The sequence below is a fragment of the Dendropsophus ebraccatus genome, chromosome 2 (genome assembly GCF_027789765.1).
Source record: "Dendropsophus ebraccatus isolate aDenEbr1 chromosome 2, aDenEbr1.pat, whole genome shotgun sequence".
Lineage (NCBI taxonomy): Eukaryota > Metazoa > Chordata > Amphibia > Anura > Hylidae > Dendropsophus > Dendropsophus ebraccatus.
The window spans coordinates 91193385-91206314 of NC_091455.1; positions in this window are offsets into that span (position 1 = coordinate 91193385).

Below are 12930 nucleotides of genomic sequence, written 5' to 3' on the forward strand. Positions count from 1 at the left end.
GAAACTAAAAAAATAAAAACAAAAAAATTAGTTTTTTTCTGTCCCCCTGCTGCCTGGTGCTGCCCTCCTGCAAGGTGCTGCACTAGGCACCGGACCACGGGTGTCTAGTGGTAAATACGGCCCTGCCTGTCCCTGTGCCACAGTGCCACCACACACAGTCATTGGTTGGTCTCCTGGCGTTCGGAGACCTGTGACATCACATCCCTGCTTAACCAAAGTCTGATGAGAAAATATAACTCTATTATTATGTCCCTCCCACCCCTTGCCCTCACAGTTTTTTTTATTACATTTGTCCAGAGTACTCCTTTAACTTTAGAACAGAAATATGAATGATTTCAGGTACTTAAAGGAGTATTGCCATCTCAACTAATAAAGCTAAGCTTGTAGGACGTGTGAAATGTAATAGTTTTTCAACTAGATTAATTTAGAACACTTGTCTCCTTCTGCTGATATGCTGCTCGTTTCCTCCCCTTGTTTAGGGTTCTTTTCTAGGTTACCAACCATAACTGACTGGTGTGTGTGCATACATCAACAGTATTTTTCAATTTTTAAGACGCACTCCTGATTTAGACAACTGAAAACAGGAAAAAAAAATCATGCCTTTTAATTTCTTTGATGTTCTAAGGGTGTCTTCACACCTAACGGATCCGCAGCGGATCTCACTTCTGCGGATTCACAGTGAGATCAGCTGCGGATCCAGTATCAATTCACCCCTATGATAGCACATACTCGCAGCGAGATTGACATCCCGCTGTGAATATGTGCTTTAACCCCCCGCTGTCCGCAGCCCTGCCGCCGCATCCCCCATCCCCGGCCGCATCCAGCAGCCCGCATCCCCCATCCCCGGCCGCAGGGGCTAAGTGGGACCGGAGCCGGGAGCCTCACTGCAGCCACGCCGCCGAGCAGGTAATGTATGCTCTCGGCAGCGGGCTGCAGGATGTGGCCGGGGATGGGGGGTTGCGGCTGGGGATGGGGGATGCGGGCGGCGGCGGGCTGCAGGATGTGGCCGGGGATGGGGGATGCGGCCGGGGATGGGCTGATGCGGCCGAGGATGGGGGATGCGCCGGCGGGTCTGCGGACAGCGGGGGGTTAAAGCACATATTCACAGCGGGATGTCAATCCCGCTGCGAGTATGTGCTATCATAGGGGTGAATGGTACCGAATCCGCAGCGGTTCTCGCTACGAATTCGCAGAAGTGAGACCCGCTGCGGATCCGGTAGGTGTGAAGGCACCCTAAGGGTCCATTTACACAGAAAGATTATCTGACAGATTATCTGCCAAAGATTTGAAGCCAAAGCCAGGAATGGATTTGAAAAGAGGAAAAATTCTCAGGCTTTCCTTTATGACCTGATCTCTGTTTATAGTCTGTTCCTGGCAGCTTCTTTCAAATCTGTCAGATAATCTTTCTGTGTAAATGGACCCTAAGGCTGTGAAGGGGTCAAAGTTTATTGAAATGACAGGGCTACCTTATGTCCACCCAGTTCTGTATCATTATACACACACACCTGATATATCAATCATACACACCCAGCTCTGCTAGCAGTGGCGTAGCTACCAGGGTCGCAGCGGTCGAATCAGTAAGCTCCCTATGCCGGCTGGGGCCCTGACTTCCGGCACAGGAAGCGCACATCAGAGACGCTTCCTGTGCCAAAAGTCCCAGCCCCGGCGTACAGGGAGTTCACTGATGCGTGGCGCTGCCGGGGATAGGACGGGACACCCCCGGCAGCCGCGCATCAGTCGGGGACCGGACCAGGAGGCGAGAGGTTCGACGTGGGAATGGATGGCAGGTGAGTTTTTTTTTTTTTTTTGTTATCTGCTGTGCACAGGGGGGGGAGAGGAGGGGGGTAATCTATAAGAAGGGAGGAGAGGGAAGCCATCTATAATGGGGGGAGGGAGAGGGAAGCCATCTATAATGGGGGGAGGGGGAAGCCATCTATAATGGGGGGAGGGGGAGGGAAGCCATCTATAATGGGGGGAGGGAGAGGGAAGCCATCTATAATGGGGGGAGGGAGAGGGAAGCCATCTATAATGGTGGGAGGGGGAAGCCATCTATAATGGGGGGAGGGGGAGGGAAGCCATCTATAACGGGGGGAGGGAGAGGGAAGCCATCTATAATGGGGGAGAGGGAAGCCATCTATAATGGGCGGGGGGGGGGATGGAAGCCATCTATTAAGGGGGGGGGGCGATGGAAGCCACCTATAATGGGGGGGGGGGGAGAGGGAAGCCATCTATAATGGGGGAGAGGGAAGCCATCTATAATGGGGGGAGGGAGAGGGAAGCCATCTATAATGGGGGGGGGGATGGAAGCCATCTATAATGGGGGAGAGGGAAGCCATCTATAATGGGGGAGAGGGAAGCCATCTATAATGGGGGGAGGGAGAGGGAAGCCATCTATAATTGGGGGAGGGGGAAGCCATCTATAATGGGGGGAGGGGGAGGGAAGCCATCTATAATGGGGGGAGTGAGAGGGAAGCCATCTATAATGGGGGGAGGGAGAGGGAAGCCATCTATAATGGGGGGAGGGGGAAGCCATCTATAATGGGGGGGAGGGGGAGGGAAGCCATCTATAATGGGGGAGAGGGAAGCCATCTATAATGGGGGGGAGAGGGAGGCCATCTATAATGGGGGGAGGGAGAGGGAAGCCATCTATAATGGGGGGGGGGATGGAAGCCATCTATAATGGGGGGGGAGAGGGAAGTCATCTATAATGGGGGGAGGGAGAGGGAAGCCATCTATAATGGGGGGAGGGAGAGGGAAGCCATCTATAATGGGGGGAGGGAAGCCATCTATAATGGGGGGGAGGGAGAGGGAAGCCATCTACAATGGGGGAGAGGGAAGCCATCTATAATGGGGGGAGGGAGAGGGAAGCCATCTATAATGGGGGGGGGGAGAGAGAAGCCATCTATAATGGGGGGGGGAGAGGGAAGCCATCTATAATGGGGGGGGGGAGAGGGAAGCCATCTATAATGGGGGGGGAGAGGGGAGCCATCTATAATGGGGGGGAGAGGGAAGCCATCTATAATGGGGGGGGAGAGGGAAGCCATCTATAATGGGGGGGGGAGAGAGAAGCCATCTATAATGGGGGGAGGGAGAGGGAAGCCATCTATAATGGGGGGAGGGAGAGGGAAGCCATCTATAATGGGGGGGGGGGAGGGAAGCCATCTATAATGGGGGAGGGAGAGGGAAGCCATCTATAATGGGGGGGGGGAGGGAAGCCATCTATAATGGGGGGAGGGAGAGGGAAGCCATCTATAATGGGGGGAGGGAGAGGGAAGCCATCTATAATGGGGGGGGGGGGAGAGGGAAGCCATCTATAATGGGGGGAGGGAGAGGGAAGCCATCTATAATGGGGGGGGGAGAGGGAAGCCATCTATAATGGGGGAGGGGGGAGAGGGAGGCCATCTATAATGGGGGAGGGGGGGAGAGGGAAGCCATCTATAATGGGGGAGGGGGGGAGAGGGAAGCCATCTATAAGAAGGGGGAGAGGGGAGAGGGAAGCCATCTATAATGGGGGGAGGGAGAGGGAAGCCATCTATAATGGGGGAGGGGGAAGAGGGAAGCCCTCTATAAGAAGGGGGAGAGGGGAGAGGGAAGCCATCTATAATGGGGGGAGGGAGAGGAGCATGAGGCGTGAGTAAGCGTCACGCCAGCTAGCAGGACCGTGGTGCACGCAAACTCTATCCCGGTGTGCATGGCGGGCGGTGAATTGTGGTGATTCTACTAACCTCTGAGGCATTCACAAGCCGTGCGCTGGAGGCTCTCTGTGTCCTGTGTTAGGTGGCGGTGAGGCTCTCCGGAGTAACTGAGGCGGAGGTTCGGACCCCGGGCGCGGAGCGTCGTCCGGTGGCAGCGGTGGACGTAACCGCGTGCGAGGTCTGGAGTGGATGATCCGGGATGCAGCTGAAGCCGTAAAGCCGAGTCTCGTGCAGCCTGCTCGGGACGTAGAGGTGGAACGCTGCCCCGAAGCGATACACGTGGGACGATGGTCTAGTCGCTTCTAGAGTGAAAGACAGGACAGGCGCTGCGAGGGAGAAAGGCACTGAAGTGGTGGGCTGTTGTTGGTCGTAGCCGGCACTGGTGAGAGCGGTGGACGGCGGCGACTGATTGGAGCTGACCTGGAGTGTGCGTGGAGGAGCCCGCAGCGCCTTGATACAGTTGTCTGAAGGGGAGAGCGGATTCCACAGCAGCGTGGTTGCAGAATTTTGTGGAGAGCGTCCAAGCGGCAGGGCAACGGCCCATGGGAGGGTAACAGTGTTACAGCCCTGGAATTAATTTGTCTTTGAATGTGTTTTTCTTTCCCTCTTTGGGAAGACTAAAAAGTGTATATGACTGATTGAATTCGGCTCAAAGATTCTTTCAAGTGCAGGCTCGGATGGTTAAAGGTGTTTTCTCTCCCATATATGACTGGTTTTATTACTAGTCACTAGAAGGGAGGATTTACTCTTTGCAATTGTGTTATGGATTTTTCTAACCATCTTTCTGATTCTGGAGTGACTGAGTTATGTGAAGAGAATATCCAAACTAACCTATCTGATGTAAAATATTAACTGTAGCAAAATACCTTGCAGAGTTTAAATAACTAACATTAGATTTCTGGACAAAGGAACATTTGCTTCAAAAGGCAGAGTGGATTTTACTATCGTGCTAATTACGCTAAACATACTAAGCATCTGAAGACTGTGATAATAATTGGGGTCCAGTGCTGCCTGGTTGTATTTGGAGGGTTGTTTGTTTATTTATTTGTTTATTGGCTTGGGTTTTGCTAAGGGAAAAAAAAAAAAAAAGTAAAAGAGAATGAAAAAGGCTGCTAAAAATGCAAAAGGGGGAAGCCCCATCAAGGAAGGTAAAGAACAGAAAGTTGTAGGGAAATTGGATAAACTGTTTGGCTCACCGTCAATGCCTAACAAGGGACGATTATCGCTTAAGGGGAATAATGAGGAAAGTCAAGATCTAGTTACAAGGGAGGTGATGGAGGGGAAAGAAATGCAGGAACCACCAGAATGGTTGGGAGAGGTACTTGCAGCCATTAAAAAATGTGACAGTTCAATAGCAGGATTAGCGGTTCAGGTCGGAAGTATTGGTACGGAGATCTCAATTGTTAGAAATGATCTAAATAAATTCAGAGAGCGATTTGAAGAAGCAGAGCAACGTATCAGTAACTTAGAGGATGAAATGAAGGGAGTGAGGAGTGAAGTGAGCACTATGGTTACAGAGAATGCACAATTGAAGGCTAGAATAACAGAAATGGAGGATAGAAATAGAAGAAGTAATTTGCGTATTGTTGGCATCCCAGAGGGACAGGAAGGGAAAAATACTGTGGAATTTGTACAAAAGTGGTTGCTAGAGGTAATAGGGAAAGAACATCTCTCTAGTATGTTTTGCGTAGAGAGAGCGCACAGAATACCTAATAAAGCACCACCTCCTGGTAGTCGCCCTAGGGCAATCATAGTGAAAATACTTTGTTATAGTGATAAGGAAGTAATTTTGAGAAGGGGAAGGGAGATTGAGGATTTAAGGATCAACAACGTGAAAGTAATGATATTTCCCGACTATGCATTTGAAACGCAGAGAAAAAGAATGTCATTTGTGGAAGTTAAAAAATGTTTAAGAGAAAATAAGATCAAATATATGCTAATGTTTCCTGCAAAACTCAAGATCATGCATGATGCAAAGAGTTGGTTTTTTGATACCCCTGGGGAAGTAGTAAAATGGATGGAGGGGAAGGGGTTTAGGTGAGATATTGAGTATTTAGTTTTTGTTTGCCACGGTCCTGCTCTGTTAATGTGCTCCAGTTAAGAGGTAGTGGGGGTGATTCCCCAGACCGAAAAGGGTATGGGGGGTGGGTATTGGGTAGGGGGTAGGGGAGGGGGTGGGGTGGGTGGTGGGGAGATGGGGGGGGGGGAAGGGGGGGAAGGGGTCATCTGCAGGTATGGGTTTTTTTTTTTTTTTTTTTTTTTTTTTTTGTTGTTTGCCCCCAGGTGCTTTAAGAATAGGATAGAATAATGATAAGAGTTATAGCATGGAATATTAGGGGACTGTCAGATAGGGTTAAGAGGGTGGCGATGTTTAACTATTTAAAGGCTTTTTTCCCCGCAATCATCTGTTTAATGGAGACACATTTGGTGGTAGACAACACCAGGGTTTTGACTAAACTCTGGTGTTCATATCAGTACCATGCGGTTTATTCTAATTATGCTAGGGGAGTATCGGTATTGATACATCGCAAGATGGACTGGACTCTGCTAGATCAAAAAATCGATCCAGAAGGGCGTTATGTGTTTCTTCATTGTAAAGTAGAAGGTATAATTTATATTTTAGCATTTATTTACGTTCCACCCCCATTTAAACCAATAGTTTTGGAAAAGTTATTTAAGTATTGTAGGACGAAAGATGATTGTCCGACCCTAGTGATGGGGGATTTTAACATGGTATTGAATGAGAGCCTGGACAGAATACGGAAGGGAACATGGGATGGTGAAAGGGGAAATACACCCCTTTATAGGTTATTAAGAGAACTAGGGTTGATAGATATCTGGAGGGAAAGAAATCCAGGAAAATCTGAATTTACATGTTGGAATAAATCTGCAGGGACAATGTCCAGGATTGACTTGGCGATCTGTAATGGCTTAATGGCACAAAAAATATATAGAGTGGAACACTTGAGTAGATGTATATCTGATCATGCACCTGTATTAGTGGAGTTTGGGAAAAGGATAGTTGGAACACCTAGACAGATTAGAATCAATGCACATTGGTTAAGTTTAATTAAAGAGAAGGAGGGGATAGATAAAGAATTTAAAGATTTATGGGATATAAATTGGGGGTCAGCTTCAGATTTCACAGTATGGGAAACAATGAAATTACTTATTAAAGGGAAATATTTTGGAATTATATGTAAAATGAAAAAGGGTTTCACGGAGGAGGAGAAGAAGTTAAGGGAACAGGTTAGTAGTATGGAATTAGAGTTTAAAAATAGTCGTACGGTGGATTGGGAAAATAGGTTAAAAACTGCACAAAGTGAGTTGGAGTTGTTTCTTCTTGAAAAAGCCAGGAATCAACTATCCTTTACGAAGGAGAGAAGATTTCTGGGAGCAGGTAAACCAAACAAGAGTTTGATGGCACTAATTAAGAATCAGTTGGGGAATAGGGGAATTGTTGCAATTAAGGGGAGGGATGGGAAAGTTATGAATCAGCCATTACAGATTGCCGAGGAGTTTGGAGATTATTTCAGTGCCTTATATACATCTGAGAATAAAAGTAGTTTGGAAAGTTTACAAATCTTCCTAAAAGGTATAGATTTTCCGCAGTTAGAAACGGATTTAAGGGAGAAGTTAGATGCTCCGATAGAAATAGAGGAACTATATGAGGCCCTGGACGGAGTAAAGGGGGGTTCGTCTCCTGGTGGGGACGGTATTCCGTATGAGATGTTTAAAGCGCATAGAGACGTTTTGATATCAGGACTGTATAAAATCATAACAAAATCTATTGAAGTGGGGGAGTTACCTGTTTCTATGGGGGAAGCTATTATAAGTTTAATACCTAAACCCGATAAGGACCTATTAGAGTTGGAATCATTTAGACCGATTTCCCTTCTCAATGCAGACGTGAAGCTATATGCAAAAGTTCTAGCCTTGAGGCTTGGAAAAGTGATTGGTACTCTAGTTCATGAGGACCAAACAGGTTTTGTACCGGGGAGGATGTCTAGGTTCAACATAAGACGGGTATATGAGAACATGCAGTCAGTTAGAGTACCGGAATCCCACTCCATCCTGTCCTTGGACGCGGTTAAGGCGTTTGACAGGGTGGAGTGGGATTATTTATGGGAAATAATGAGAAGATTTGGTATCGGGGATAAGTTTATCAACATGGTGAAGCTGTTATATAAGGATCCAAGAGCAGCAGTTAGTGTAAATGGTGTTTTGTCAAGGTCTTTTAAGCTTAGTAGGGGGACTCGGCAGGGTTGTCCCCTCTCCCCTCTACTCTTCGCCCTAGGGATTGAGCCGTTAGCTATTAAGATAAGATCTGATGTACTTATAGAAGGCTTTGGGGCGAGGAGTGGAGGGGACAGGATTTCATTGTATGCGGATGACCTGCTATTGTTCCTAAAGAACCCTGTAGTGGCGGTTCCGAGAGTTATTGCTATTATTGAAGAGTTGGGGGGATACTCTGGTCTTTTAATTAATTGGAAAAAGTCTGTGTTGATGCCTTTGAATTATGATTTTGAAATGTCATTGGGATCGCTACATGTACTTGGGAAAGATGAGAGTTTCCGTTATCTAGGGATACAAATATCTAGAAATATTGAACATTTCAACTATTTAAATATAAAAAAGGCAGTAAACCTTATGGAGAAAAAGATAAATATCTGGCAGCGTTTGCCTATGTCTAGAGCTGACAGGGTTATTTTGTTAAAATCCGTGGTTCTCCCAGGGCTGCTATATCTGTTTGCGGCGGCTCCGGTTTGGTTAGAAGAGAAAGATGTGAGAAGGATAAGGGTGATCTTTAATGCTCTCATTTGGGGAAGAAGAAGGGTACGGCTAAAACTTGAGAAGCTTTGCCCTCCTTGGGGAAAGGGTGGTATAGGACTTCCAGATATAAAAAAGTATTTTTTGGCATCACAGGTCTATTGGCTTATTAGGTCAGAGCATAATCAACTCTTAAAATGTATAAAAGGGGAAAATTGGGATGAACAAATGGATATTTTCCAGATATTAGAATCTGGTTGTTTAGAGGAGAGGGTATATCAGGAAATGATAATGATTAAGGCTCTTGTTAAAACTTGGGGTGAGTTAAAAAAGTGTTTAAAGTTGGAAGGGGTCTTGGATTTAGCGCCCATTTGGGGAAATTGTAATCTTCCAGAAGTGATGAAAATCGGGAGGTTGAGTTCGTTACAGACAGCAGGGATAAATATAGTAGAGGATATTAGGAGAGGAAAAGAAGGAGTCAAACCCTGGGAAGAGGTTAAGTTGGAATTTAATCTGGAACAACGAAGTTGGTTTGATTACTATAGGTTAAAGGACGCCTTAATGACCACTCTGCGTAAGAAGGGCAAGGTTTTTTCTGGTACACATATTCTGGTGGAGAAGTTAAGAACAAATTTAATAAAAAAAAAAGAGCTAAAAACGGTATATGAGTACTTAAATAATGATGGGGAGGAAAGGGTTAGAAATAGGGAAAAATGGCATGAAGAAATTGGATTGTTAGAAGACGACCAATGGTTAGACATAATACGTAATACTAGATTAGTATCAAAGTCTGGTGACCATAGAATAATTCAGTTTAATCTTATTAATCGTATATACTACACCCCTTCATTTCTATACAGAATAAAGAGAAGAAGAGACGATAAATGTCCGAGATGTGGAGTAATGGGAGCTGGCTTTATACATATGCTATGGACCTGTGATGCTTTAAATCAATTCTGGGAGCAAGTAATATCTCAAATTTCAAAAGATGTGAATTATGATTTGGAGCCGGCGCCGGAGTTGGCAGTATTGGGAGATACTACTGGGATTAAAAAAGGGAGGAGAGTAAAGAATAAAATTATTAGAAGTATGTTCTATGCAAGGTTGTTAATAGTTCGAAATTGGATGACATCATTGGTACCAACATTTGGGATGTGGCGTGCATGTAGTGATAAATATGAGAGATGGCATAATATGGGACAATAGTAAGTTAAGTTATTAAATATTTTTTTTTTTTTTTTTTTTTTTTTTTTTTTTTTGCAGATGTGGGGGTGGGAAATGTGGAATGGGGGGGTTGAAATACTATTTTATATGAAGTATAGTGTTTGATAATTGATTTGTTATCTTTGGTGAAAAATGAAAAATAAAGTGAATATAAAAAAAGAAGGGGGAGAGGGGAGAGGGAAGCCATCTATAATGGGGGGAGGGAGAGGGAAGCCCTCTATAAGAAGGGGGAGAGGGAAGCCATCTATAATGGGGGGAGGGAGAGGGAAGCCATCTATAAGAAGGGGGAGAGGGAAGCCATCTATAATGGGGGAGGGAGAGGGAAGCCATCTATAATGGGGGAGGGGGGGGAGAGAGGGAAGCCATCTATAATGGGGGGGAGAGGGAAGCCATCTATAAGAAGGGGGAGAGGGAAGCCATCTAAGAAGAGGGGAGAGGGAAGCCATCTATAAGGGAGGGGGAGGGACAGGGAAGTCATCTATAAGGGAGGGGAAGGGAGAGGGAAGCCATCTATAATGGGGGGAGGGAGAGGGAAGCCATCTATAATGGGGGGGGAGAGGGAAGCCATCTATAATGGGGGAGGGGGGAGAGGGAGGCCATCTATAATGGGGGAGGGGGGGAGAGGGAAGCCATCTAAGAAGAGGGGAGAGGGAAGCCATCTATAAGGGAGGGGGAGGGAGAGGGAAGCCATCTATAATGGGGGGAGGGAGAGGGAAGCCATCTATAATGGGGGGGGAGAGGGAAGCCATCTATAATGGGGGAGGGGGGAGAGGGAGGCCATCTATAATGGGGGAGGGGGGGAGAGGGAAGCCATCTATAATGGGGGAGGGGGGAGAGGGAAGCCATCTATAAGAAGGGGGAGAGGGGAGAGGGAAGCCATCTATAATGGGGGGGAGGGAGAGGGAAGCCATCTATAATGGGGGAGGGGGAAGAGGGAAGCCCTCTATAAGAAGGGGGAGAGGGGAGAGGGAAGCCATCTATAATGGGGGGAGGGAGAGGGAAGCCCTCTATAAGAAGGGGGAGAGGGAAGCCATCTATAATGGGGGGAGGGAGAGGGAAGCCATCTATAAGAAGGGGGAGAGGAAGCCATCTATGATGGGGGAGGGAGAGGGAAGCCATCTATAATGGGGGAGGGGGGAGAGGGAAGCCATCTATAATGGGGGGGAGAGGGAAGCCATCTATAAGAAGGGGGAGAGGGAAGCCATCTATAATGGGGGGAGGGAGAGGGAAGCCATCTATAATGGGGGAGAGGGAAGCCATCTATAATGGGGGAGGGGGGAGAGGGAAGCCATCTATAATGGGAGAGAGGGGAGAGGGAAGCCATCTATAATGGGGGAGAGGGAAGCCATCTATAATGGGGGGAGAGGGAAGCCATCTAAGAAGAGGGGAGAGGGAAGCCATCTATAAGGGAGGGGGAGGGAGAGGGAAGTCATCTATAAGGGAGGGGAAGGGAGAGGGAAGCCATCTATAAGGGAGGGGGAGGGAGAGGGAAGTCATCTATAAGGGAGGGGGAGAGGGAAGCCATCTATCGGGGAGTGGGGGGCCATCTGTAAGCAGGGGGGAAAGGGAGCCATCTATAAGGAGGGGGAGAGGGGAGCCATCTATAAGGGGGTATAAGTAAGGGGGGAGGGCCTATAAGGAGGCTACACAGAGGGGGGCATGTACTATAAGGGGGATCACATAGTGTCAGCCTACCCACTAAATGAGGGCATATAGGGACCAATACAGATGTGCATTTAGTAGAGAGATAAGGATGGTGCCTAATGGAGTGAGGAGCCTAATATGTTTGTCTGGCAGATTCTGTGGATTCGTGGCTCGGAGAAGTTCTCATAACGGCCCAGGACGGATGGAGGAGAAAATTAAAACGACTCTGATCAGAGAAGACGCCCCTTGTGAGTCACCTGATATAACTGCACTATAATGTATATGGTGTACAGAGCCTGTGTAGGGCTGGGTCAGCCTCTATATGACTGGATGAGGTGATAGTGATCTGTGTACAATGGATTATTCAGTAGCAGCGGTGGTGTTAGTCAGTATGTGGTGGTAATATTTGTTACTTTTATCTGGTACTGTGTTTTATTGGTCTCAGTATGGATTTGGTCAGTAACAATATGGTGGTGATGGTAGTGGGTGTGGTGTAGCGGTAATATTTCCTTCCTATATACTGGTAATATTGGTCTCAGTGTACAGGATTTGGTCAATAACAGTATGGCGGTAATATGTATGGTGATAAAATGTTCTTTTCCTATAGGCTGGTGTTATTGGTAATATCAGTCTTGGTCGTGAAAAGGGGGGGGGGCCCAAGTTGACCTCTCGCACCAGGGCCCAGGAGACATTAGCTACGCCCCTGTCTGCTAGATTATACACACATAACTCTATACCTCCCAACTTTTTGGACGGCTAAAGAGGGACACTTGTGGTTCAGTCTAGGAAAACTTTATAGACGTTTCTATACTTTTAAATTTTAGGATGCATTCACACATACAGCATCTGCTGCAGATTGATGCATTTAGTTACATAGATATCTGCAAATCTGCAGCAGATCCTGTATGTGTGGATGCATCCTTAGGTCCCATTTGCACATCAGTGACCCTGTCTGTAATGGCGGATGCGCAACTGCAGATAGAATTACAAATTTGTTTCAGTAACTATCTGTATTTTCAGAGACCCACTGTCAGATAGGTGACACCTACAGATGTGTGAAAGGGGCCGTAATGTCTTTTGATTCATCTGATTATAACAATTTTTAGGATCTAACTTGCACTACATGATGGAATAATATGCAAATTTGGGGCTAATATACAGTAAGAAAACAGACAATTTGTAAAGCAACATAAAAAGTTTATTAACCCTTAGGCGACCCTGGACGTACCCGTACGTCCAGGGCTGCCTCCCTGCGTTCAGAGCGGGGCCGCGCGGCGGCCGCACTCTGAACCACCGCGGTCCCAAGTGCCGCTCGTAGCCCGGGACCACGGGTATTAGCAGGCACGGTTCGATTGCCGTGCCCGCTAATACAGTAATCGGATGCAGCTGTCAAAGTTGACAGCTGCATCTGATTACTGAATGCAGCCGTTCCCTGGTGTCTAGTGGGGAGCGTTGTCCCGGAGGAGCGATCCACAATCTTACCCCTTCCGGGGTAAGCGCCGTAATGGGGGGGCTTCTAGTATAAGTGTAAAAATTAAAATAAAAGTGTTGTTATTAGTAAAAAGTCAGAATCACCCCCCTTTTCCCATGTTATAAA